At 43.6% G+C, this 10,438-nt stretch overlaps 1 pseudogene; it reads left to right on the top strand.

Annotated features, from left to right (window-relative positions):
• The first annotated feature begins 9,078 nt into the window (after positions 1 to 9,078).
• Positions 9,079 to 10,438, top strand: part of LOC119285535 — a 2,786-nt pseudogene continuing 1,426 nt past the window's right edge.

Below are 10,438 nucleotides of genomic sequence, written 5' to 3'. Positions count from 1 at the left end.
ACCAAAAATATATTGCTGCAATTTATTTACTTTTATTTTGTTTTACGTCTTAGCAATCTTTTATACCTATCTCTATCAAGTATCACCTTCGCAATTGACCTTGAAGGAATTGACAACCCCTTTATCGCATTGGGTGCGAGTGTTTGATTGTTTGTACATAGATTGGGGACTTGCTTGTACCTCCTACTGGATTGATACCTTGGTTCTCTAACTGAGGGAAATACTCATCTCTACTTTGCTGTCTCACCCTTTCCTTTTCATGGAAAAAAATGACGCAAGCTCAAGAAGTAGTAGTGTGATGTACTCCTTCTGTTGCAAAATAATTGAAGTTCCAGAATTGTCCTAAGTCAAACCTCTTCAAATTGGACCAAGCTATAGAAAGAATGCTAATATCCACAATGTCTAATATATATAATATGACAATATATTTCATAATGAATCTAATGAAGCAAATTTGGTGTCGTAGATGTTAATATATTTTTATATAAACTTGGTCAAACTTAATGAAGTTTGACTTAGGACAAACCCATAACTTCAATTATTTTAGAACAGAGGGAGTATACATTATATGATTAAATATTTCTTTGAATCCCGGTCGCCTGTCTTGATAGCATTTTTAATGCAAATACATTTAATCTAGTAATAAATTGGATAAAATCTTAGGTCAAATTTCGTAAAAAGACAAACAAAATGAAGTGAGTACATATTCTAAGGGTTTATTAGTTACATCTCTTGTATACACATACTAATTATCACTATTGATGTTTATATTATGGGGCCTCGGTTCTAAGTTTCACGGGGCCCCGAAATCCCAAGATCCGCCATGTCATTCCCTTCTCTCCCCATTGCGGGGCAGCTCCTGGCCTCCACGTGTGCGCCCAACTCCATGGTCTTCCCACGCCGCTCGTCTGGTGCACTCTCCTCCTACTTGTCGGGGTCACCACAAGGACCGGTCATGCAACCTGCTACAAGCGGGACACGCCTTGTTGTTATTCATCCACTATTTCTGCAAAGCGGGTGACGCATGATGTTGTAGGTGGCGGTCGCCGACGATGGAAGCTAGGAATCGTGAGCTGCAAGGTCACACGACGATGCTAGAGCTGAAGCCAACCACGCTACAAGGTTTCCCGACAATGCTCCATGTCCGGGTCAAAGATTCCCGGAGCGGCAACAATAATGTTGCATGTTCGCCTCGGCGGTGTTGTGGGCGGTGGTAGCGATAGGTCGAACTCACCACCACTGTTGCATGTCGACGGGCAACAATTGCAAGCTTGGCAAGTTTTTTCATGCTGCCAAGTGAGATGTGGTTTTTTTTCTCGCCATGTGCATGGTAGGAGGGGCGAACGGGACAATGTGGCGGTGAGGTTATCGCTCGGCTGGCAAGGCGGCCGATCGGGCGATCCGGTTGCTCCTAACGCTGAAACAACACATTCTCGCCACAAATAGTGAAAAAACAACACTCATAGCAACTTGTGTTGTATATCCGGCAACGTGGTTGCTCCTGGTTCTCCTTTCCAAGTACGGAAGTAAACCCATTGTGAGATTCCCACATGATCTCGTGCCTAAATATTCCCTCACCTGTTGCGGGAAGCCGTCGGCGAGGGCTCCCATCCAACCGAAGTTGAAATAAGGCAGTGGTCGGACGACGTAGCGGCACCTCACCGAAGTGGACCGGAGTAGTATCGACATATATTCTCGTCTTATCAGTTAAGTTTTTCGTTTGGAAAAGAGAATCAGAAATACCACTCAAAACCAAACTCGAGAGGAAAAGTACAACTAAAGCTGATCGATTCACCCTTGCATTGTTCCTGTGTCAGATTAGAAAACCTTCAAAATTCATTTGTGAAATGTACAAAGTACAAACAAGATTATCATACGTGACACTTCTCAAGGAATTATTATTATTATGGATAAAGTCGATACATGATCCTCATCATCGTGACTCATGACTAGTGCAAAAGACGTTAACATGCTAAGGACATCCATACTACACGATAAAGAGTGTTGGCAGTAAAAGCAACTTTCCAGCTCATCCAACATCATCCGGAAAACATGTTTCAATCTCAATCTCTTCAACATCTCACCACACAACAAATAAACCACAAACGGAAAGGCAGTCACATTTCGTACTGGAATCCATATATGTAAGTTCGTCATCCGGAAAACACGGCGCCGAACATGTACACCTCGGCGCAAGCGCCACTTAGTTTGGCGCCGATGTGTACATGTTCGGCGCCATGTTGTGCGGCGCTGATCCCAGGGGCCAGATTCCGAAATAGTTTTGCCTGGAGGCTAGACATGCCTGAAGTTGCTCAAAGGGGCTAGATTTGTCAAAAAATACTTCCAATTGTAAGGCTGACAGAGCCAGACAACTGATTGTGTGGTGGTCCCTCCCTCGCTCAGCCCATCTCTCTTGCTGGACACCTCACAATTTCTCTTTGTTCATTAGGATACCCAGCCGAAGGAGAGCGCCGCCGCACCAGAGCTCGACCTGCATAGTCGGCCGCCACCCCCGCTCCATGTCTCCCTCGGATCCCGATGCTCTCCATTCTCGTGATGCCGGCTACTGTCGTTGCCGCTTTTTTCATCATCTCTCCTCCACAAATCTCGCACATCTGGCAGTGATTCAAGAGGAAGAAGATCACAGGTTCACGGTGGTCTTTGATGGAAAAGGGTTTCCCCCCGCTTTAGATTATAAAGCAACCGCACCAACAACATCGAGCTCAAGATTCAAGCAGAAACAAAAGCAAAAGCAAAGTCGAAGAATGCAAATAGGTTCAGCTGGGGACACAGCACAACAAACCCCTATAAAAGAAGCAATGAACTAGCTAATCCGGCTCTGGCAGTGGAGGGGGCAGTGGCGCAATGGATCCGGCAGTGGAGCGAAGTCCCACAATGATCATGTCGATGTTGTCCCGATCGTATCGCTTGCTAAGCGGTCTCCAGAGCTGTAAGAAACCACACAGTTTATATATCGCGTCAGTCGCACAAGAAGGAATCACATGCTCAATCACTAGTTTATTGCGCACATTCCATAATGTCTAGGCAAGCGAGCCCATCACTACCCAAAGGGCGGGGCGCATCCTACAATCCAGACTTAGGATCTCTTGGAACAAATCAGGAAGATTGTCGTGGCACCAGTTGCCACCAACAGTAACTTGAAGGCAACTCCAAAGGAAGATCGCCGCCGGACAACGAAAGAATATATGGTTAGAGTCTTCCGGCACTCCGCATAATGGGCATAGCCTGTCCCCGGGGCCGTTACTTTTAAGGACCTCTGTACCCGAAGGAAGGCGGCCATGCACCCGTTGCCAGAGGAAGATGCGAATCTTCAGTGGCAGCTTAATCTCCCATAGAGGAGTCAGCTCGGTCGAGCCCAAGGTGGCCATAAGTGCATATAGGGATTTTGTGGAAAACCTCCCACCTGGTTCAAGTGACCAGGAAATCGCATCCTCCTCAAGGGTGGGAGAATGGAGGGCTATGCATTGAAGCAGCTCCTCCCACTGGTCCTGCTCAAGCAGGCCAAAGGTGCGGCGGAAGGCGATGCACCCCAGGTCCTTTAGGGCCGCACTCACCGTGAGTTGTGGGCGAGCACAAATACTAAATAGTGCATAGAACTCTTCGGCGAACGGTCTATCGCCCGACCACCGATCTAGCCAAAACAGAGTGTTGGTACCCATCCCCACTGCGATCGAAGATCCTATCCGAAGAACTGGCATCAGCTGAATGATAGATTACCAGAACTAGGATCCACCCGTTTTGGGTGCAAAAGCTAGGGCTTTCCCATGCAAGTATTTTGCACGGATAATCTGAAGCCACAACCTGCCTTCACCAACCTCAATGCGCCATAACCATTTGGACAACAAGGCAATGTTCATCCACTTGGATGAAATGACCCCTAGATCGCCTTGGTCCTTTGGTTTTTGCATATCTCAGACCATTTCACCATGTGGTATTTCTGCCTATTGCCCTGACCTGCCCAAAAGAATCTGGACAAGTATTTGGCGATTTCCTGGTGAAGGGATTCATGCAGGCTATAGAATCCCATCATGTACATCAATAGGCTAATCAATGAGTACTTCATCAAAACTACCCGCGCCGCTTTGGAGAGCCAACGCCCCTGCCACGGCTCGACATGGTACTGAACCTTAGCCACCGTGGGACAGAGATCTTTCTCCTGGAGCTGGGAGTCACTAATCGGCAAGCCGAGATAGGTAGTTGGGAATGATCCTAATCAATAGTTAAGCCGGTTGGCTATGCAAAGGGAGTCCTCCGCGGAATAACCTAGTACCATCACCTCGCTCTTAACAGTGGTCTTTATGAGGGAGATGAAGATGGAGGATTTGTAGGGAAGTTGTGTGTTTGTTTCAGGTTGGGGCACACCTGGGGCAGGTAGTGGAGACGGTGACCTTGTTGCGGGGTGTACAAGGCGAAGCTGGCCAACATCGAGCTGCCCCTGCTGCTCGAGGGAAAGAACTACAAGACGCTGGGTCATGCAATCCTATCGTGTGGCACATCGGGGTTCAGAGGTGAGCGGCACTAGAATTGGTGCCTCTCCGAGCCTTAATCAGGGATGGATGTACTACTTCATCCGCCGAACACTCCATGACCTCCTCCACCAGGGTTATTTATTTGGTGAAAGGATTTGTGTTATTTCTTTGATCCAAGTGGAAGACAACTTTTTTCAAGATTGTTGGTGACCTGCTTGTTTTGTCCATTATTTTCTACAAAGAATTTGTATGGATTGGTGCTGGTGTTCATCCATTCCCTGCAAATGTTTTGATCCGAATGCTACAGGTGGAGACCTCATCATTTAGATGTAGCCTAGGAGAAATTTGTTTACAGTACCATCTTGACTAGATATATATGGGATGATATGATTTTGAACAAAGTTCGGTTAGGTGATATCAAGCAATACTCTCTTTTTATTAGAGGCGAATGTGGTCTGCTGGTACTGATTTCAGTTTCAAAACTGTTCAGGATCTAATTTGATATGTAATTGCTTCCTGTAACTGATATCTTATATTACCCCTAGTTTTGTGCAAGCCGATGATTGGAAATTCATGTACGAGTGATGTTTAATTATCATCAGTTTCTTGGTTTCTCAAAGCAGCGACATCAACAGACAATGGCCCTTCTAGCACAGATTTACTATTCTAAATGGACAAGCAAGACAACAAATTTTGTGTATGTTAATTTGTGCTTCTGTATATCTTTAGAAGATTGCAGGCTTTGGTTGTTCTGTTCATACCTTTAACCAAAGAACCAACCATGCCTCCTGAAATGGGAACTTTCTTTCCATTTACTTCAATGTCAGAGTTGATTCGTGCTGAAATAGACTACCACAGCTTGTAGAAAACTGAAGTGAACATTTATGTTCGGGGAAGCGAAGAGCATCTTGCTGATAGAGGGCTAGTTCGAGAGGAAAAAGAGCTAGGATATAGAGATTGAAAGTAATTTGTTCGCATGCTTGAATTGATGCGATTAGCACTATAGAGAAATATGCGGTGCATGTCTATCATGCTTGAATTGATAATTTGTAGTAGTGCCACAAGTTGACTGGGGTTGACCTAGATAAGGCTTTCATTAGGCGGTTCACCCACAGGTAGTAACTGTAATTTCATCTCTCATGCATTGGGTTGGGATCACTGAATTGTTGCCTATTGGTTGCTAATCATTTGATTGGTAATTATTATCACTATTGTAGGCCGATGATAAAGTTACGTGATGCATCAAATAGAGAGAATTTTTTTGAAGTAATTTTGGAAGAAGTGGGTGAAGACTCTTATCTAGAGTCACTTGCCATTGCCAATATGAATTATGGATATTGAGGAGGTGAGCTGAAGGTGTGTTTGGTCTTATTTCGGCCTCTTATAGATGATATCCTCCTAAAAATAACAAATTAATAAACGGAAGTTGTTTTCATACTTGTCAAACCAGTTTGGTTGTCAAAGTTTGCATCACATATTCACAACACATCCCTGGAAATAAAATGTATGCAACTGTTGATGTGCCCTTGCTTGAATTCAACATGTGTTGTAAATTAAGTGCTACTAAAAAAGTCGTATGCATTGTCAGTTTCTTCTTCTGCCAAACGGAATTTAAGCCTTTGTGTAAACACACATGAGACTACTACAAACAACATCTCTGAAGAATTTAGCCAAATACATTGTAAACTATCTTAGGATATGTGCAAGGTCTGCTGGTATCTCCTTGCATGACGCGATAGTAAAGTAGCTTCTTGAATAAGATATGAAAAGTTGCTTCTTTTGTCTAGCGAATATACTTTTGTCTCGAGATAATGGCCAATCATTTACACTGGTGTTCTGGTATTTGTTGTAAAAGAGATATTCATAGTGACCGGCAAGACCAGAGGCAACGATTATGGGGCTGCAAGGTGCAAGTTGGCCCGTAACTGCATAGCTGATCGGGAAAGAACACTCCCTCATGAGTTGTATGCGGGTGTCAATGGTTTGACACATGATCTTCTTTCTTAACCAAGTTACAGCTGACCCCTCATGTTGTTCTTGACAATATTGTTTTTTCTTTGTATTAAGTCAATTTTTTCTTGATGATATTGTAAATCTAATTCCAGATAACTAATTCGGATGCCATCATTTTCTTCAGCGGCAAGGTTTTCTGTAATGTTCAGTTTGCCTTTGCTGAACTCCAGATAATGATGGCAAGGTGGTGGCTAATTGTGAAGCTCTCTTATTTAATTCCTTATTCTCCCAAATTTGTGAATTCTGAAAGTCAATTGAGGTCTCCAATTTGAAATTGAATCATCGGATTTTGACCGAGCCAACAATAGTTTTTTTCCCTCTGAAGGAGCACTCTCATTCAATTCTTTTAATTCATTATGCTCCCTAATTTTGGAGCTCTCCCATCCGATTGAAATATTCAATTTTAGATTTGGTTCATAATTTTGACCGGGTCGATGGTATCAATCCCGCACATCCTCTCACCACCGAGAAAAAAGAAACGTCAATATATGATATTGTAGCATCAATACATTACATGTAGCCACCGACATAGAAAACGTCCCTGCATAAGTATGGTTGATTAATAAAAAACTCATAATCACACCGTGAAAGGCTCATCGAAACCCGCATTATTATAAATAAAAAGAAAATACACTTCATCATCTCCCTCGCTCGCCAAGCCAAATACTCCATCTGTTTCTTTGACCAAGTTCACAACCAAAAACATCAACATCCATAATACTAAATAAATAAAATATGAAAATTTGTTTCATGCTTAATCCAGTGATATCGACTTGATATTATGGATATTGATATATTTCTTTACAAATTTGATCAAACTTTAAAAGGTTTAACTTTTCGGAAAACTAATACACCTTATATTTTGAAACAGGGGGAGTAGTTTTTTTACCCCAACAACACCAACAAAGCAGCAAAGCGTGCCCAACCCTTCTAGTCTAAATAACTAGCCTCCACTAACACATTTCTCTCGACATGCAAGCATGTCACATAAGAAAATGCCTACCTCAATATGCAACCATGCATAGAAGAAAGCTCAGCTCAGCGGATGTGGAGTTTCTACACCCATGAGCACAAATGCTTAGTAAAAACAAAAAAAACAAAAAAAGTTCAAAAAAATCTGAAATTTATTTGTGGCATACTTTCACAAATGTTTGTTGTACATGCAAAATTTCATCACAAAATCACATTGGTGAAAGGCGTGATAAAAAAACAAAATCGATGCTCTAAAAATGTTACTTACAAAAGCATTTTGGAGTTTCGATTTTGTTTTTTTTGGCACGACTTCCACCAACGTGATTTTGCGATGAATTTTTGCGTGCACGATAAACATTTGTTAATGTCACAAAAAAATTTGATTTTTTATTATTTTTATTTTACTGTTCACACCAGGAGCATTTGCTCCTGGGTGTATAAAGGCACTTTCGCAACTCAGCATGCAAACATGCAACATAATTTACTTTTTACTTGGCTAATTATATTTGATAAATATTTCACAAATATACAATAATCAAACACAATAAATTATATGTGTTTTTAGTTTTAGTTCTCATATCCAAATATACATGTTTCATACAACCAAATCTCATTCAAATATATAAAACATTCCAGCAACAACTTGTGGGGTATATCTAGTTACAAGGGAATATTAGTGATGGCGTGAGCAAGCGATAAGGCCAAGGAGAGAAGAAGTGTATCGTCTACGGAGGCTAGGGAAAGACAATGGACATGCAGAGAGGCAAGGGCGGGGAAGAAACACTTGGAGATCATAAAAGAAGATAAGAGGTTAAACATAGGAGGAGGATATAATGGACAATTAAATCTGCATTAATTGAACTCATTTGGGAAGTAAACAAATTCTTTATTCTGTGTAAATCAAACTATTTGACGCGGATTTTCTCTGAAGATCATATATTAATTTTAGACATGGTTTGGTTAGTTCATTTGTCACGGAAAGGTGTTTCCATAAGTCCAAAATTCTACCAACTTTTTTGTACGGCGCGTCATAGCATAGATAGATGTTGTGAGTCACTGGATAGATATTGTGAGTCATAGGATGGATTTGTGTTGCCGGGAAATCCAACTAACATGACAATCAACAAAACCTGAAATGGCCTTTAGGAGTTATCCATTTACTTGTTTCATGCAGGCTACCTTCCACTACTCGACATGCTTAGAAGCATTGAGTGGCCGCAGATTTGCAAAAGCAATGGCTAACGGACACATATTCTGCCAAACCCCAAGAAGGATAATCACTTCTCTTAGATAAAAAGGAACAGACCAATATACAAACATCCACACTTCTGGAAACAATACACCAGAACTAGGATTAAGCCGATTACGTGGCTTTAGCAGACCGTCCAAAAATCTGTTTTACAAAGCTCCAATTGCTCCTTGCTTATCCAGCTTTTTTTGTGTTGGCAAACTACACTTTTTCAACCGATTTTGTTCTTCTCACACTTTCTTCTTAGGCTAAACAAACCTTACCGTGCACGCAGCCATGGTCCTGAATCTTCACCTCGTCCCTATAAAAGCCTAGCCAACCTTCACAATCTCTTCATCACCCACAACACCGAGCATCACAAACTAGAGATCAATTCACCGACAGTCCACCGAGATGACTAAGCGGTTGGTTCTTTTTGCGGCGGTAGTCGTCGCCCTTGTGGCTCTCACCGCTGCTGAAGGTGAGGCCTCTGGGCAACTACAGTGTGAGCGCGAGCTCCAGGAGCACTCGCTTAAGGCATGCCGACAGGTCGTAGACCAGCAGCTCCGAGACGTTAGCCCCGAGTGCCAACCCGTCGGCGGCGGCCCGGTCGCGAGACAATATGAGCAGCAAGTCGTGGTGCCGCCCAAGGGTGGATCTTTCTACCCCGGCGAGACCACGCCACCACAGCAACTCCAACAAAGTATACTTTGGGGAATACCTGCACTACTAAGAAGGTATTACCTAAGTGTAACTTCTCCGCAACGGGTTTCATACTATCCAGGCCAAGCTTCTTCGCAACGGCCAGGACAAGGTCAGCAGCCAGGACAAGGACAACAAGAATACTACCTAACTTCTCCGCAACAGTCAGGACAATGGCAACAACCGGGACAAGGGCAATCAGGGTACTACCCAACTTCTCCGCAGCAGTCAGGACAAGAGCAACCAGGGTACTATCCAACTTCTCCATGGCAGCCAGAACAATTGCAACAACCAACACAAGGGCAACAAAGACAGCAACCAGGACAAGGGCAGCAACTAAGACAAGGACAACAAGGTCAGCAGTCAGGACAAGGGCAACCAAGATACTATCCAACTTCTTCGCAGCAGCCAGGACAATTGCAACAACTAACACAAGGCCAACAAGGGCAGCAACCAGAACGAGGGCAACAAGGCCAACAGTCAGGACAAGGGCAACAACTAGGACAAGGGCAACAAGGTCAGCAGCCAGGACAAAAGCAACAATCAGGACAAGGACAACAAGGGTACTACCCAATTTCTCCGCAACAGTTAGGACAAGGGCAACAGTCAGGACAAGGGCAACTAGGGTACTACCCAACTTCTCCGCAGCAGTCAGGACAAGGACAATCAGGATACTACCCAACTTCTGCGCAGCAGCCAGGACAATTGCAACAATCAACACAAGAGCAGCAATTAGGACAAGAGCAACAAGATCAGCAATCAGGACAAGGGCGACAAGGTCAACAGTCAGGACAAAGGCAACAAGATCAGCAGTCAGGACAAGGGCAGCAACCGGGACAAAGGCAGCCAGGGTACTACTCAACTTCTCCGCAACAATTAGGACAAGGGCAACCAAGGTACTACCCAACTTCTCCGCAGCAGCCAGGATAAGAGCAGCAGCCAAGACAATTGCAACAACCAGAACAAGGGCAACAAGGTCAGCAGCCAGAACAAGGGCAGCAAGGTCAGCAGCCAGGACAAGGGGAGCAAGGTC

Source organism: Triticum dicoccoides, chromosome 1A (genome assembly GCF_002162155.2).
Source record: "Triticum dicoccoides isolate Atlit2015 ecotype Zavitan chromosome 1A, WEW_v2.0, whole genome shotgun sequence".
In the NCBI taxonomy this organism is placed as follows: Eukaryota; Viridiplantae; Streptophyta; class Magnoliopsida; order Poales; family Poaceae; genus Triticum; species Triticum dicoccoides.
This window is presented reverse-complemented; position numbering and strand designations above follow the sequence as displayed.